Raw genomic sequence first — 15,304 nt, forward strand, 5'->3', positions numbered from 1 at the left:
CTTTCCATTTAGAAAATACTCTACAGCTTTATTTCTTCTACCAGAATGCATGACCATACACTTCCCCATACTGTATTCCATCAGCTACTTCTTTGCCCATTCTCCTAATCTGTCTATATCCTTCTTTTGCCTCTCTGCTTCCTCAACATTACCTGCCCCTCCAGCTATTTTTGTATTGTCCATAAACTTGGCCACAAAGTTATCAATTCCATCATCCAAAGTTTTGACGTATAACATAAAAAGAAGCAGTCTCAACACCGATCCCTATGGAGCACCACTAATAACCAGCAGCCAACCAGAAAAGGCTCCCTTTATTCCCACTCCTTGCTTCCTGCCAATCAGTCAGTATTCTACCCATGCTGGTATCTTTCCTGTAATATTAGAGGGAAAATAATAAATAATGGGAGGTGATAAACTGATTGGTTAAGCATTAAAAATTAGAAATCTTCAATACAAAGTGGGGCCATTCCAGTTACTGCATCTATACAAGTTGTACATAATCCCGAAAGAGCTCTGTAGGACAATTGTAGAGGATCTTTAAGTGGAAGCAACTTTTCAACTGAATATAACACAAGGTAAATTATGAATTGCAGCATCTCTGATAAATAAATGTAATTGGCAGATGAGGATTCAAATTGCAAGTCCATATACTGGATTTCTATCAATACACTTCTGTTTCGCTGACCTTTGCTCCTCCTTCACACATTCCTTAAAATCAAGCTTGTAAGGAAACCTTCTGTTCACTTAGCCTAATAATACTGTGTTTTAAAACACTCAAAACATCTTTGAATATCTTCTAATCTACATGTAGGATATGATTACAGGTTGAATTGTTGAAGTATTCTTAGTCAAGCTTAGTTTTTTCTAATGTGTGTGGTGTAGGCCTCCATTAGTCTTGATAGACCATGGATTTGCGCCTTGGAACGTTTCCAGGGTGAAGCCTGGGTAGGGTTTATTTTTATATGGAAGACCAGCAGTTGCCCAAGCTGCAAGTCTCCCTTCTCCACACCACCAATGGGCACCAAAGGGCATTAGGACCCATACAGCTTGGCACCGGTGTCATCGCAGAGCAATGTGTGGTTAAGTGCCTTGCTCAAGGACAGACACACAAGCCTCAGCCAAGGCTCGAACTAGCAACCTCCAGATCACTAGACGAACACCTTAACCACTTGGTCACGCGCCAACACTTTTTTAATATCCAAATTAGACTAATTAAATCTTTAAGTAATGTATAATAAAGCTACATTAAAGACTATTCTCCACTCACTGAGACCTGTCCTTGCTATCATGCTCTACCTCTTCCACTAGAACCCTTTTGCTGACATCCTCCACTATAACAGGAACAGCTTTTGCATTTAATCCAACGATATCACAGCTGTTTCATTATCATCTCCCTCTATGATAAAACATCTCATCTTATTTCAGGTCCTTATCCCTTCCCATTACAGCATCCTCCTCCAGTGTTACCAAATCTGGCCACCTAAGCATCATCCAAATATTGAGTTACTTGCTTGGCCACCTGGCCCTATAATCTAAAATTCCATCAGACTCTCCAGCACCTTGCTCTGTAAAATCCCGACAAAAACATATTCATCTAACCAATGTTTGGTACTTCTCATAATATCAAGGCTGGGCATTCTCTTCTGGTTGCTTATTCATGCATTGTCTAAGAAATTGACAACACAACATAAAAGACTCACATTTGAGAGAAAGGTACGAAACACTTAACCGTAAATCATAAAGTAGATATTGCACATTCAAAAATCATACTACCTGAAAGTTTAATAGTGAGTTTAGGATTAGTTAATCTTGGAGATCATGCATAAACGAACTGGTTAAAAATTCACATTTTATTACATTCAAATAATGCTTGTTATTTTTACATGCACAAAGAAATTAAAAAACTAATTATATTAAGTAGAACTGGACTGCTACTAGATGTTAGCAAGATTACTTTGTTACATTCCCAGTTAGAGGTTAAACACCTCAAATGACATACCAAAACAAAAATGTTCTACCAAAACAAAAGTCTTCCACAGTTTTCTTCCACAAAAAAAATGCTGGAAACACTAAACAAGTTAGGCAGCATCTGTTGGAAAAGGACGTCATGTTTCAAGTTGAAGACAATGCTTTCTAAAAGAAATGCAGCAGTCAGGTCACCATTGACCATTAAATAATGACATAATTAGTTCAGCAACCTAAATACAGTATCTTGCAAAGACTTTCAATATCAACGAGGCTCGAGACAAGAATATGACAGAACGTACTTTAATTATTGAGGTGAATGCAGCTCCAACATGATTCAGAAATATGGGATAATTTAGCCCATGGATCTTAGTCTGTCATCATCTAAATTATACCTGATTTGGTACTTAATTTCAAATACTACATTTTCCCACATTAACAAACTATAAAACTAAAGATATTTTAAAAGATTTTAAATTATTAATGTACTAAGTGTGTTTTTTCTATTTATGAATTACAAATTCCTATTTTTCTGTTTACTAATTTCATTCTTGTAGGCTGAGGGAATTTTTTTTTAGAAACTATACCCAATCCTAGATTCCCAAGTGAGCCAATCTCTATTAATCTATAGTAATCATGACTTAAATCTTATATTCCAGGGAATATCAAACCCTAATCCTACATGATTGTTTCTTGTCATTTTAAACATTGGTAGTCAAAACATAATTTTGACATATTTGCATTACACTCTCCTAATTCAAAAAATGCAGGCCAACTATATCCTTGCTAAGAAATAGTGCCCAGAAGGGCTCACAGTACTTGAGGTATGGTCTAACTAAACAGTCAGATACTTAGTTAATGGCGATGACTTCACAGTCCCCTGGGCTGAAAGTCAGGAATTTTTGTTCTGCTCTCTATCTATTAATATCAGTTAATTAATTATTTAATACCTATCTTTGCAATTTCAGACAAAGCAATCCATGAGGTTTGTATCCAAACTGCCACCCTATACACTGACTCCCTTCCACAACCAAGGCAACATAGTTATAACTACTGTCTGCACAAAGCATTGCAACTATTTGCCAAAGCTCTACTTCATTTTTCATCTGGTCGATTAAATGCAGGTGGTAAATGGGAATGTCATCATCTGAAAGTTCCCAGTCAGGTACAACACTGTATTTTAAACATATTGCTAATTCCTCATTCTAAAAAAAGGAATTTCTTGACCAGGGACATTGTGGAGGAAGTTCCTTCAAACAGTTTAGAGCCCTAAAATGAAGGAGGGTTAATTCTGGGGAAATTTGGCAGAATCTAACAGAAGTTGACCAGGTGAGCCTGTTTGAAAGGAAAGGAACAAATATTAAGTGGCAGTGTGATATCAAGAGTGCAGGAACAGCATCTTCCTGTTACAGGGAGGGCCAAACCTATCAAGTTTAGGGAACCTTGGCTGATGAGGGATATTGAGGTTCTGGTCAAACAAAAAGGAAATCAGGAATGAGTAAATCTCTTGATGACTAGAAAAGGTTTACGAATACTTTTAAGAAGGAAATCAGGATGGCAAGGAGAGGGTATGAAATGGATCTGACAGATAAGGTTAAGGAAAATCCCAAGAGATTTTATAGCTATATTAAGAGTAAAAAGGAGGCAAGTGAGAGCATATGTCGATTTAGAGATCAGTAGAGCTCCCTATGTGTTGAGTCACAGGAGATGGTTGCAAGTTTTAATAAATATTTCTCCTCTGTGTTTGTTTAAAGAGAAAAGCACGGTAGCTCAAGAGATAAGGGAAACAAGTGGATTTGTTTCGGAGAACATTCATATTACCAGGGTGGAGGTTTTTTGAAACCTTACAGTACATCAAGGTGGATAAATCCCCAGGGCCTGATGGAGCACCTCCTCAGACTTTGTGGAAGGCTAGAGAAGGAACTACAGAGATACTTACTTCATTGTTAGTCACTGGGGAAGTTCCAGAAGACTGGAATGTGGTTAATGTTGTTCCATTGTTTAAGAACATTAGCAAGGATAAGCTACATTCAGACCGCCTGTAGGAGGGAAGTTACTGGAGGGAATCCCAAGATTCCCAGGAATCCCTGAAAAATAGCAGGACTCTAGGGAGAGGTCTAAGCATGGGTCTAGCTCACTTGGTGTTACATAAAATTGGAAGACTCAACAAATCAAATCGCTTTTGTGCATAGTAACCATTCCGTGATTCTATGAGAAAATCTGCAGATGCTGGAAATCCAAGGCAAATCACACAAAATGCTGGAGGAAATCAGCAGGTCAGGTCAGATCAATTATCTGCAGATTTTCTCATGTTTGTGATTCTAGTACAACACTGCAAAGATTCTTTGAGGGATGCCTATCCTGAGGAAGCTTAAATCGTCTCCTGACCTGGTGAGTTCCTCCAGCATTTTGAGTGTTTTGCCTGTGATTCTATGAATCAGATACAGCCAGTGATGGAGAGCCTTATCAGTTCTGCCCAGATATGCTGGAGAGAATTCTAAGGGACAGGATTTACAGAATGAGCGTTTGGAAAGCCATGGACTAATTAGGGAGAGCCAGCATGGCTTTGTGCAGTGTAAGTTGTGTCTTACTGACTTGACTGAGCTTGGACTGAGTTGTTCTCCGATCTTGGCGATTTACTTGCATTTTGTTATCATACAAAGAGACATTATCAGTGTGCTGTTGACTGTGGTGTGTACTCAGAATGCTTGACCATTACATACTTTTCAATCAGCTGTCTGGACGCCATTTCAGAAACTCAATTGTGATGTGGGGAGGAAATATTGTCGCTGATTGACTGTGTGGCAAGCTTCATGCATTGTGGTCAGGAATGTTGCCTGTATTGGATCATAAATAGGATCGAGGTCTGTGTGTTTGTTTACAGAATTGTTCACGGAAAACCACACTTCTAAGTATTCTCTTGGATGCCGCATGTTCACTTTTGCCATGACTTTCACTGATGCCCAGTCGACTTTGTGCCCCTCTTGATCTCATGGGTAGCAACTAGAGAGAGTTGGTCATGCTGCTTTACAGCCATTTGATGTTCATGGATCCTTGTGGATAGTTTTCTCCCAGTTTGACCGACGTAATATCTACTGCAGTCCCCACATTGGATTTTGGAGACAACTTTGGGCTTTTTGACGAGGTGACAAGGGTGATTGATGAAGGTAGAGCAGTGGATGTAGTCTACGTGGATTTTAGTAAGGCACTTGACAAAAGTTCCTGATGGGAGGCTCAGCCAGAAGATTAAGATGCATGGAATCCACGGTGAATTGGCTGTTTGGATTCAGAACTGTCTTGTCTCCATAGAAGATGGAGGGTAGGAGTTGAAGAAATTTATTCTAGTTGGAGGTCTGTGGTTGCGTTCCACAGGGATCTTTACTGGGACCTTCATCATTTATGATGTATATAAATGGCATGCATGAAAACGTAAATGGTGGGTTAGTAAGTTTGCAGATGAAATGAAGATTAGGGGTATTGTGGATAGCATAGAAGAATGGCAAAGATTATAGCGGAATATAGATCAGTTGCACACGTGGGTGGAGAAATGGCAGATGGAGTTTAACCCAGTCAAATGTGAAGTCTTGTACCTTGGTAAGTCAAATGTAAACAGACAGTACATTTTTAAGTTCAAGACCTTTAACAGTGTTGGTTAGCAGGCGATCTTGGGATCGAAGCTCATAGCTCGGTGAAAGTGGCCACACTAGTTGACAGGGTGGTTAAGAAGGCTTGTGGCATGCCTTCCTTTATTAGTCGAGGCACTGAGTTCAAAAGTCAGGAGGTTGTATTGCAGGTTAGACCCCATCTGAAGTACTGCCTACAGTTCAAGCCGCCCCGTTATCGAAAGTACGTTGAAGCTTTGGAGAGGATGCAGAAGAGGTTTACCATTTCAGAAGGCATGCACAATAATGAGAGGTTGGACAAACTCAGGTTGTTTTCTCTGGAGTGGCACAGGCTGAGGAGAAATCTGATAGAAGTTTATAAGATTATCAGAGGCAAAGATAGAGTTAAGTCAAGTCAAGTCATGTCACTTTTTATTGTCATTTCGACCATAACTGCTGGTACAGTACACAGTAAAAATGAGACAATGTTTTTCGGGACCATGGTGCTACATGAAACAATACAAAAACTACACTGAACTACGTAAAACAACACAAAAAAACTACACTAGACTACAGACCTACCTAGGACTGCATAAAGTGCACAAAACAGTGCAGACATTACAATAAATAATACAAAAGACAATAGGCACAGTAGAGGGCAGTAAGTTGGTGTCAGTCCAGACTCTGGGTATTGAGGAGTCTGATGGCTAAAATGTCTAATGCCAGATAGCATGCATTTGAGGTAAGAGGGGGTAAGTTCAAAGGAGAATGTGAGGGGCAAGTTTGTTTTTACACTTTGAGAGGTGGGTGCCTGGAATGTGCTGCCTAGGGTGGTGGTCGAGGTAGATACATTAGGGACTTTTAAGAGACATTAAGATAGACACATGAATGTGAGGAAAATGGAAGGTTATAGATATTATGTAGGCAGAAGAGATTAATTTAGTTGACCATGTGACAACTAATTTAATTGTTCAGCACAACATTGTGGGCCAAAGGGTCAGCTCCTGTACTGTCTGTGTTCCATGCTATAAATTATTACCAGTGCAAACAGATTAACTTGAATGTAAAGTGCTTCTACTTTCCTCTCTGCTGTTTCTCCACCGAGCCCTTTATATTCTTTAAAAGCTCAAGATAGGATTTCAACCATTTTAACTGTAAACCCTTGTCTGGATACAAATTGTGATCAACTTCATTTCTACCTTAGAGAGAGGGGTGGGAAAAGAGATATCTAGATTACACAATTCTTGAGTAACGTACATACAAGTAAACTTTAGCACAACCAAAATATTCAAATGCCTTGCCTGTAAATTAATCAAAATGGTTTCCAATGTCATATGCCTGGTAGTTGTATTCTGCATATTCATAATCAATAAACTCCACTTGTTCTAGTCAGAGTACAAAAACAATCAAACCAAATTTCTAAGAATCTTCAAAATGGAATTCACTCTCCTTTCAGTTTAATATAAGTTATACAACAGAAAGTATAATTGCAAGGAATTCATTGCACTAAAGCAATCCTACTCACATACTATTTTACATTTAACACACTCCGTGTTTCTTTGTTATTTTCTTCTTTGTGAACACAGCTGGTTGCTTCTCAAATGCATCTATGGCACTAACCACAAAAGCTCCATTTTTCACACAGCAACCATTCCCTAATTCCCTATTGTTTTAATTGGTGTCTATCTTGTATGACTCCTTGTTTTAAGTTATCCCATTAGAAAATTGAAGTGGTTAATGTAAGTGTGCTGATTTCATGAAGCTGAGTCATTTTAATTTTTATGAATTGAAATAGATTTCCGGTAGCTTGTAATTGTGCAACAATCTAAATGTGTGCTTCTGTTTGTATCAAATGTAGCATCCATGTAACTAACTAGATTATCCTGTGCCAAGGTTCTTAATTTAATGCTAATATACTGTAAGTAGGGAAATCAGAAAGTCGAAGTATTATGATTTGAGATAGCAGATATTGTAGTCACGCGCAACGCGCTACTAAAGAAATACACGGAGGCAGAGAGAGCTGAACTCAGAATGCCTTTACTGATTCAAAATCGCGCGCTTAAATCTCCCCTCCCATGGGCCCCTGCGACCCGCGGGGTGGACGTGACATCAGACTGTCCCCGGAAGGTCCACCCCGAGCGGTTAGTTCCAATTGCACTACCGTGTGTCTGCCTGCAGCTCCCAATGATGGTTCGAGTTCTGCGACTGCGGGCCACCACACCACCCACCTACCCCCCCCCCAGAAACGTCCATCAAGGGACTGGAACCCCCAGTCAGTGTGGCTTGCCTGGGTGGCCGGCCTCGCCGGCGCGGTGCAGGTACCCTCACTGGTTGCTCAACGTCCACGTGTGCCGGTTTGAGGTGGTCCACTGTAAAAGTCTCTTCCTGGTCACCCACCTCCATGACACACGTGATTCCGTTGTGCCGGATCACCTTGAAGGGTCCCTCGTACGGCTGCTGTAGAGGTGACCTGTGCATGCCCCTGCAAATAAAAACATACTCACAGTCTCGGAGGTCTTTAGGGGTGAAGGATGGCGTGGGACCATGCCTGGAGGTCGGGACCGGTGCCAGGGTCCCTACCTTGTCCCGCAGCCTCGTTAGCACTGCTGCTGGAGTTTCTTCCGAACCTCGGGCCTCTGGTACGAACTTGCCTGGGACGATCAGGGAGGTGCCGTAGACCAATTCCGCCGAGATGTCCAGGTCCTCCTTGGGGGCTGTGCAGATGCCCAGTAGGACCCAGGGAAGCTCATTTGTCCAGTTGGGGCCCCTGAGGCGTGCCATCAGGGCTGACTTGAGATGCCGGTGGAATCGTTCTACCAAACCGTTGGACTGGGGATGGTACGCTGTGGTGTGATGCAGCTGGGTGCCCAGGAGCTGCGCCAGAGCTGTCCACAAACCAGACGTGAACTGAGCCCCTCTGTCGGAGGTGATGTCTGTTGGGAGGCCGAACCTGGCGATCCAGTTTGCAATGAGCGTCCTGGCGCAGGACTCAGTGGACGTGTCTGTGAGCGGTACGGCTTCCAGCCATCTGGTGAACCTGTCTACCATGATAAAGATATACCTGGTGCCCCGGGAGACTGGCAGGGGGCCAACGATGTCCACGTGGATGTGTTGGAACCTCCTGTGCGTCGGCTGGAACTGCTGGAGGGGAGCCTTCATGTGCCGCTGGACTTTGGCGGTCTGGCAGTGTACGCAGGTCCTGGCCCAGTGTCCGACCTGTTTGCGCAAACCGTGCCAGATGAATCTGTCCACTACCAGCTTGATGGATGCCCAGAGGGACGGTGAGCCAGGTCATTCAGTATGTCAAACACCCGGTGCCTCCATGCTGCTGGTACCACAGGTTGGGGATTGCCGGTAGACACGTCGCACAGGAGTCGATCCGCTGCCGGGCCGGTGGAGACGTCCTCCAACTGGAGTCCCGAAACAGCGGTACGGTAAGCCAGGATCTCGGTGTCCAACTGTTGTGCTTCCGCCAGTGCTGCGTAGTCTATTCCTGAGGACAATATGCCTACTGAGTGGAGGCAGGGACAACGTTGTTCTTCCCTGCGATGTGGTGGACGTCTGTGGTGAATTCTGAAATAAAGGACAGGTGCCTCTGCTGCCGAGCCGACCATGGGTCCGATACCTTGGCCAGTGCGAAGGTGAGGGGCTTGTGGTCCGTATACACGGTGAACTCCCTTCCCTCTAGGAAGTACTGGAAATGCTGGACAGCCAGGTAGAGCGCTAGCAACTCTCTGTCGAAAGCATTGTACTTCACCTCTCGTGGCCGTAGGTGCCGGCTGAAGAAAGCGAGTGGTTGCCACTGGTCCTTGACGAGCTGCACCAGTACTCCGCTGACTGCCATGTTGGAAGCGTCGACTGTGAGTACCGTGGGTGTGGTGAACTACATATACCTGTCTGGACACGCACCCCCCCGCTGACCGCTCCTGTGGCTCCTCCCACGGACCCCTGTATAAAGGCGATTGGAGACACAGCCCCGGCCTCAGTCTTCAGGATGTAGTGTGGTGGTCATTTGCTGCTTGTTCTTTCTTCCAGCCAATAAAAGCCGATATCTTGCCGCACATCTCCGAGAGTTATTGATGGTGCATCAGTGGGTACATTGACTCTCGGGTGCACTAGGAGGGCTGCCTTTGCCGGCGCCTCCTTGGCCTGCTCGAACGCCTCCGTGGACTCCGCGTCCCATGCTGCCTCTTTGGCCTTGCTGGCCATCAGGCTGAACAAGGGTCTCATGATGCGTGCCGCCACCAGCACGAACCGATGATAAAAGTTGACCATCCCTACGAACTCCTGCAGGCCCTTGACCGTGCTGGGCTTGGGGAACTGACGAATGGCCTGGACCTGGTCTGGTAGGGGAACTGCGTCATGTCGGTTGACTCTGTGGCCCAAGAAGGCGATCTCCGTCAGCCCGAACTAGCACTTCGCCGGATTGATTGCCAGTCCGTGGTCGCTCAGGCGTTGGCAGAGTTGGCGCAAATGTGCCACGTGCTCTTGGTGCGAACTGCTGGCCACCAGGATGTTGTCCAAGTAAATGAAAACGAAATCCAGACCACGACCCACCGAGTCCATGAGCCTTTGGAAAGTTTGGGCTGCATTTTTGAGACTGAAAGGCATCCTCAGGAATTCGAACAAGCCGAACCGGGTGATGAGGGCTGTCTTGGGCACGTCATCGAGGTGCTCTGGGATCTGATGGTATCCCCTGACCAGGTTGAATTTCGAGAAGATGGTCGCTCCGTGCAGGTTCGCCGTGAGGTCCTGGATGTGGGGTACCGGGTATCTGTCAGTGGTTGTGGCATCATTGAGCCTTCTGTAGTCTCCGCAGGGCCTCCGTCCTCCTGCGGACTTGGGCACCATGTGCAGCGGGGATGCCCACGGGCTGTCTGAGCAGCATACGATTCCTATCTCTTCCATCTTACGGAGAGCCGGCGAGCACAGGTGTTCAGAAGCGGTCCTCGCGTGGGGATGTGGTGCTGCAAGCCATGCTTGGGGTCGGCCGTGGTGAACTGCGGGGTGACTATGGAGGGGAATTCCGCCAACACCCTGGCAAATTCGTTACCCGAGAGGGTCACAGAATCCAGGTGGAGGGCCGGTAGCTTGGCTTCTCCAAGCTGGAAAGTCTGGAACGTCTCGGCGTGGACCAAACACTGGACTTTTAGGTGGACCAGGAAGCAGATGGCTCAGAGGAAGTCTACCCCTAGTCGTGGCTGTGACACCGCTGCCAACGTGAAAGTCCAAGTGAAACAGCTGGACCCAAAATGCAGTGAGATAGTTCGTGGGCCATACGTCCAAATACTGGTGCCATTTGCAGCGGTGAGTTCAGGGCCTGGGACCGCATTACGAGTGTCCATGTTAGAGGGGGGGAGTACGCTGACTTTGGCCCCGGTGTCTACCAGGAAGCACCGCCCGGAGTGTTGGTCCCAGAGGTACGGGAGGCTGTCTCGGTGGCCAGCCGTCGTAGCCATTAGCGACGGCTGGCCCTGGCGTTTCCCGGAAAAGCACATGGTGGATGGCAGCGACGCACGCCTGAGCCCCATCTTTGGTGATAGAAACACCATTGTTCCAAACTTTTGTCTTACTCCCCTCTGGGTCTCAACGGCTTCGGTTACGGGGCCTGGGCTTTGGGGCGTGCGATTGTGGCTAGGCCAATGGAGGTTGCTCCACGTTGCTTGCTCTGCCAAAGAACATCTCCTTTAGCTACAACCCTGCATGGGTCGCTGAAATCCTCACGTGCGAGGAGGAGGCAAATGTCCTCTGGCATTTGCTCGAGGAACAACAATTCAAATAAAAGGCAAGGGGATAGGAAGCTGAGTGATAGGGCTGAGGATGGGGTAGTTGGTACTCAAGCAGAGGCGGTATGTAATGAGGCAGTCAGGAAGAACAGACAGATGATAGGGTAAAATTGCAGTCAGTGGGGTGGGTTGCAGTGTAACACGGGGACAAAATCAAAAAGGGTGACAAATGAAGGTGTTATATTCGAATGCACACATTATACCAAATAAAGTAGATGATCTTGTCACACAGTTACAGATTGGAATCAATTGTGGAAATTGTGGGAATCACTAAGTTGTGGTGAAAAGAAATTTACATTTGCCAACTTAACATCCAAGGAAACACATTGCATCAAAAGGAAAGGCAGATTCGTCATTTTGCAGCGCATGGAGTAAGTTGCATTCTTAGCGGCTCCCTTTTTGATATACTTTATATCCCACTGACAGATCCCTTTTAGCTTTGATGATTTATTACTTCTACTGAAGGATTTATGACTTAATTACAATGGCCGATAAAAGTCGTTCTGGTATTGAACTGAGAAGCGTCAAGACTTTTCCTGAAATGGAGCAAAAGGAACAAACCAAGAAAACGGAGGAACCTGTTACTTTAGCAGGAATATTTTCTTCAATACAAGACATGAAGTCGGAATTCGGGTCACTTAACACTAAGATTGATAAGCTGATGGGTTCAAACGGGAAGCTTGAAAAAGCTATCTCTATGGTTCAAGACTCTGGAAAATCTGGATTTTCAGCTTCAAACACTTCAGCAGACTACAATCCGAATTGAGAATAAATATGATCTTTTTAAGCAAACTATTAAAGATCAAGGAATGAACATATCTTCGATAGAAAAGAAAATCAATGAAATTACCTCAGAACTATCTAAAACAAAGAACAAATGGTTGATTTAGATAGTAGAGGGCGTCGGAGGAATTTGCGTATTCTAGGACTGCCTGAAAATACTGAAGCTGGCGAACTGTTAAAATTCATCTCAGATATGTTGTACTCACTTTTTAGTGAGACCCTGGAAGCTAGCCCTTTAATTGACAGAGCCCATAGAATTCCATTTTCTCAGCGTTCATCCGAATTACATCCTCAACCAATTGTACTTTCTCTGCATTATTATACGACTAAAGAAGCCATACTTCGAGGAACCAGAAAGAAGCGGAAGTTAATCTTTAAATCAGCAGAAATTCGTATAGTCGAAGACTATCCCCCGAAATCTTTGCCGAAAGAAGGAAATACCGAAAAGTTATGAGTGAAATGTATAAATTAGATTTATACCCCTCCCTTCGCTTCCCAGCAAGGTTGATAATCTTTCCTGAAAAGTCTCAGTCACTGAGAATCTACTCTCCCCAGGAGGGCTGGGAGTACATTAAAATTTTCAAAGTTAAGCCTACTGAATAAAGTTAACCCGATTACTCAATAGGTAATTCTGAAGTATTTTGTTGTACGAGTTGTTTATGGATCTTCTAAGTTGAGTTTATTTTATACTTTTTTAGTCTTTGGTATGGGACGTGGCTGATTAAATTTTTTTAAACTTATTAATAATTAGTATATACATAACTGTTTTGTAGGGAACTTTTATAGTATTATACTCCAATGATCCGCACAGGAACTGTTGTGTATTAATCTTTTTATTTCTTTTATATGTTTCAATACTAATATACTTTTAGGTCTGTTTTATATATATACTCATTTATTCTTCCTTTTTGAGAGAAAGAATTTTGTTTGTAATATTATTTGCTCGGATTTATTCTCTTTTTTTTGAATATGTGCTTAAGGTACTTTAGGTGACTTTAAGATGGCCGTTGTCAATTATGTTTTTATTACTGTTAGACATAACATTATAGTAGTTGAATTCTGTTTGTGCCTTTTATTATGACTATTTTGCATGGGATTTTTGCTTTAACTTATTATACGTAGCTGCAAGATGGAAAATAGGGTCAAGGGTTATTAGTTTAGCATGTGGCCAGCCTATTGGTCGCTGGATTTCTTATCTTTCGGGAGGGGAGAGGATTCTATTAGAGTAGGTTTTTTTCTTGATTGGGCAGTTCCTTTGATGGATTTTTTTTTCTTGTAAATACGTCACTCCTTCTGGTTGTATCCGTGCCTTTTGGTTTAATCTGTGCTTGCGTAACATTTCTTTTATATAATATTAAATCCAATTTTAAATATGGATGTTAATAAAATTAATATAATATCTTGGAATTGGAATGGTGTGAATCACCCCATTAAGCATAAAAAGATTTTTAAGAAATTAAAAACACTTAACACAGATATTATTTTTGTGCAAGAAAATCATACACGGAAACAGGATGAGGACAGATTTTTCCAATTTTGGAAAGGACCTTTGTACCATTCACTGTTGAATAATAAAATAAGAGATGTATCTATCTTTCTTAGCCCCAAAATCCCTTTTGTACACTTTAATACTATTACTGATTCGATTGGAAGATATTTAATTGTTACTGGTTTATTATGCGAGCAAAGGGTAGCTCTGGTGTGTGTATACGCATCTAATGCAGATAATTCTGATTTTTTTAAGAAACTTTTTTCTGAGTTACTGAATCTGAATGAATATAAGTTGATCATGGGTGGTGACTTTAATTATTGTTTAAATCCGGTGACTGACAGGTCATCAACCAATCCGTTGCTTCCTAATAAAGTGGCAGCCTGTATTAATTCTTTTTTTATTAGAATACGGCTTGGTCGATATCTGGAGATATAAACACCCCAATGATAAAGATTTCTCATTTTTCTCTCATGTTCATCATAAATATTCTCGAATTGATACTTTTTTTAGATACACGTTTGCTACACTCCATTGTTGGAGTGTGCGTATGACATCATTGCGCTGTCAGATCATGCACCTTTAAAGTTAACCCTGAAGCTTTCGGATAGCTTTTTGAAAATGTCACAGTGGAGACTGAATCTCGTATTGTTACATGATCCAGCTTTTGTTAATTTTATTAAGGAGCAAATTTCTATATTTTTCGAATTTAATACATCTGAAGGAATGTCAAATCTGGTTATATGGGACACGTTGAAATCTTTTCTTAGGGGACAGATAATCTCATATTCAGCAGCTTTGAGAAAGAAAACTAAAGCGGAATTGTCAGTGCTTATTAATAAAATTAAACAGATAAATAAAGCGTATTCAGTTAAACCTACTGAGGACCTTTATAAAGAAAGGGTTGAACTTCAATCACAGCATGATTTGCTTCTGACCTTTCCCATTGAACAGCCAATTTTTAAATCTAAAAGTTTATTTTATATACATGGGGAAAAATCTGCTAAGCTTTTGGCGGGTCAGTTGAAGGCTGGGATGGTCAGTAGACAGATTTTAAAAAGTCGTAGACCAGATAGAACTGAAACTTTAGATCCTTATGAAATTAATAAGATATTTATGGATTTTTATTCTAATCTTTATAAATCTGAATTCTCGGATAATACTATTATTATGAATAGATTTATGCAAAGGTTAAATATACCTCAAATTTCGACTCAAGATGTTGATATATTAGATGCACCTATTAAACAAGAGGAGATAGCCAAGGCTATATCCTCTATGCAATTAGGGAAAGCTCTGGGACATGATTGTTCTTTGGTAGAATTTTACCACACCTTATACTTATAAATGCTTATACCACACCTTCATCAAACATTTACCAATTCAATATCCTCTGGGAACCTTCCAAAAACTTTTTATGAGGCATTTATTTCATTGATTCCTAAAAAAGGAAAAAACCCACTGGAATGTGCATCCTATAGACCTATTTCTTTATTGAATGTAGATTTTAAAATTCTCTCTAAGAGTCTAGCTAATAGACCTGAGAATATTTTGCCTAATGTTATCTCAAATGATCAAAAAGGATTTATTAAAAATAGGTACTCACATTTTAATATTTGAAGATTGCTAAATATTATTTACTCCCCCTCAGTCAAAGAATCTGAATGTATTGTATCTCT

Source organism: Hemitrygon akajei, chromosome 14 (genome assembly GCF_048418815.1).
Source record: "Hemitrygon akajei chromosome 14, sHemAka1.3, whole genome shotgun sequence".
In the NCBI taxonomy this organism is placed as follows: Eukaryota; Metazoa; Chordata; class Chondrichthyes; order Myliobatiformes; family Dasyatidae; genus Hemitrygon; species Hemitrygon akajei.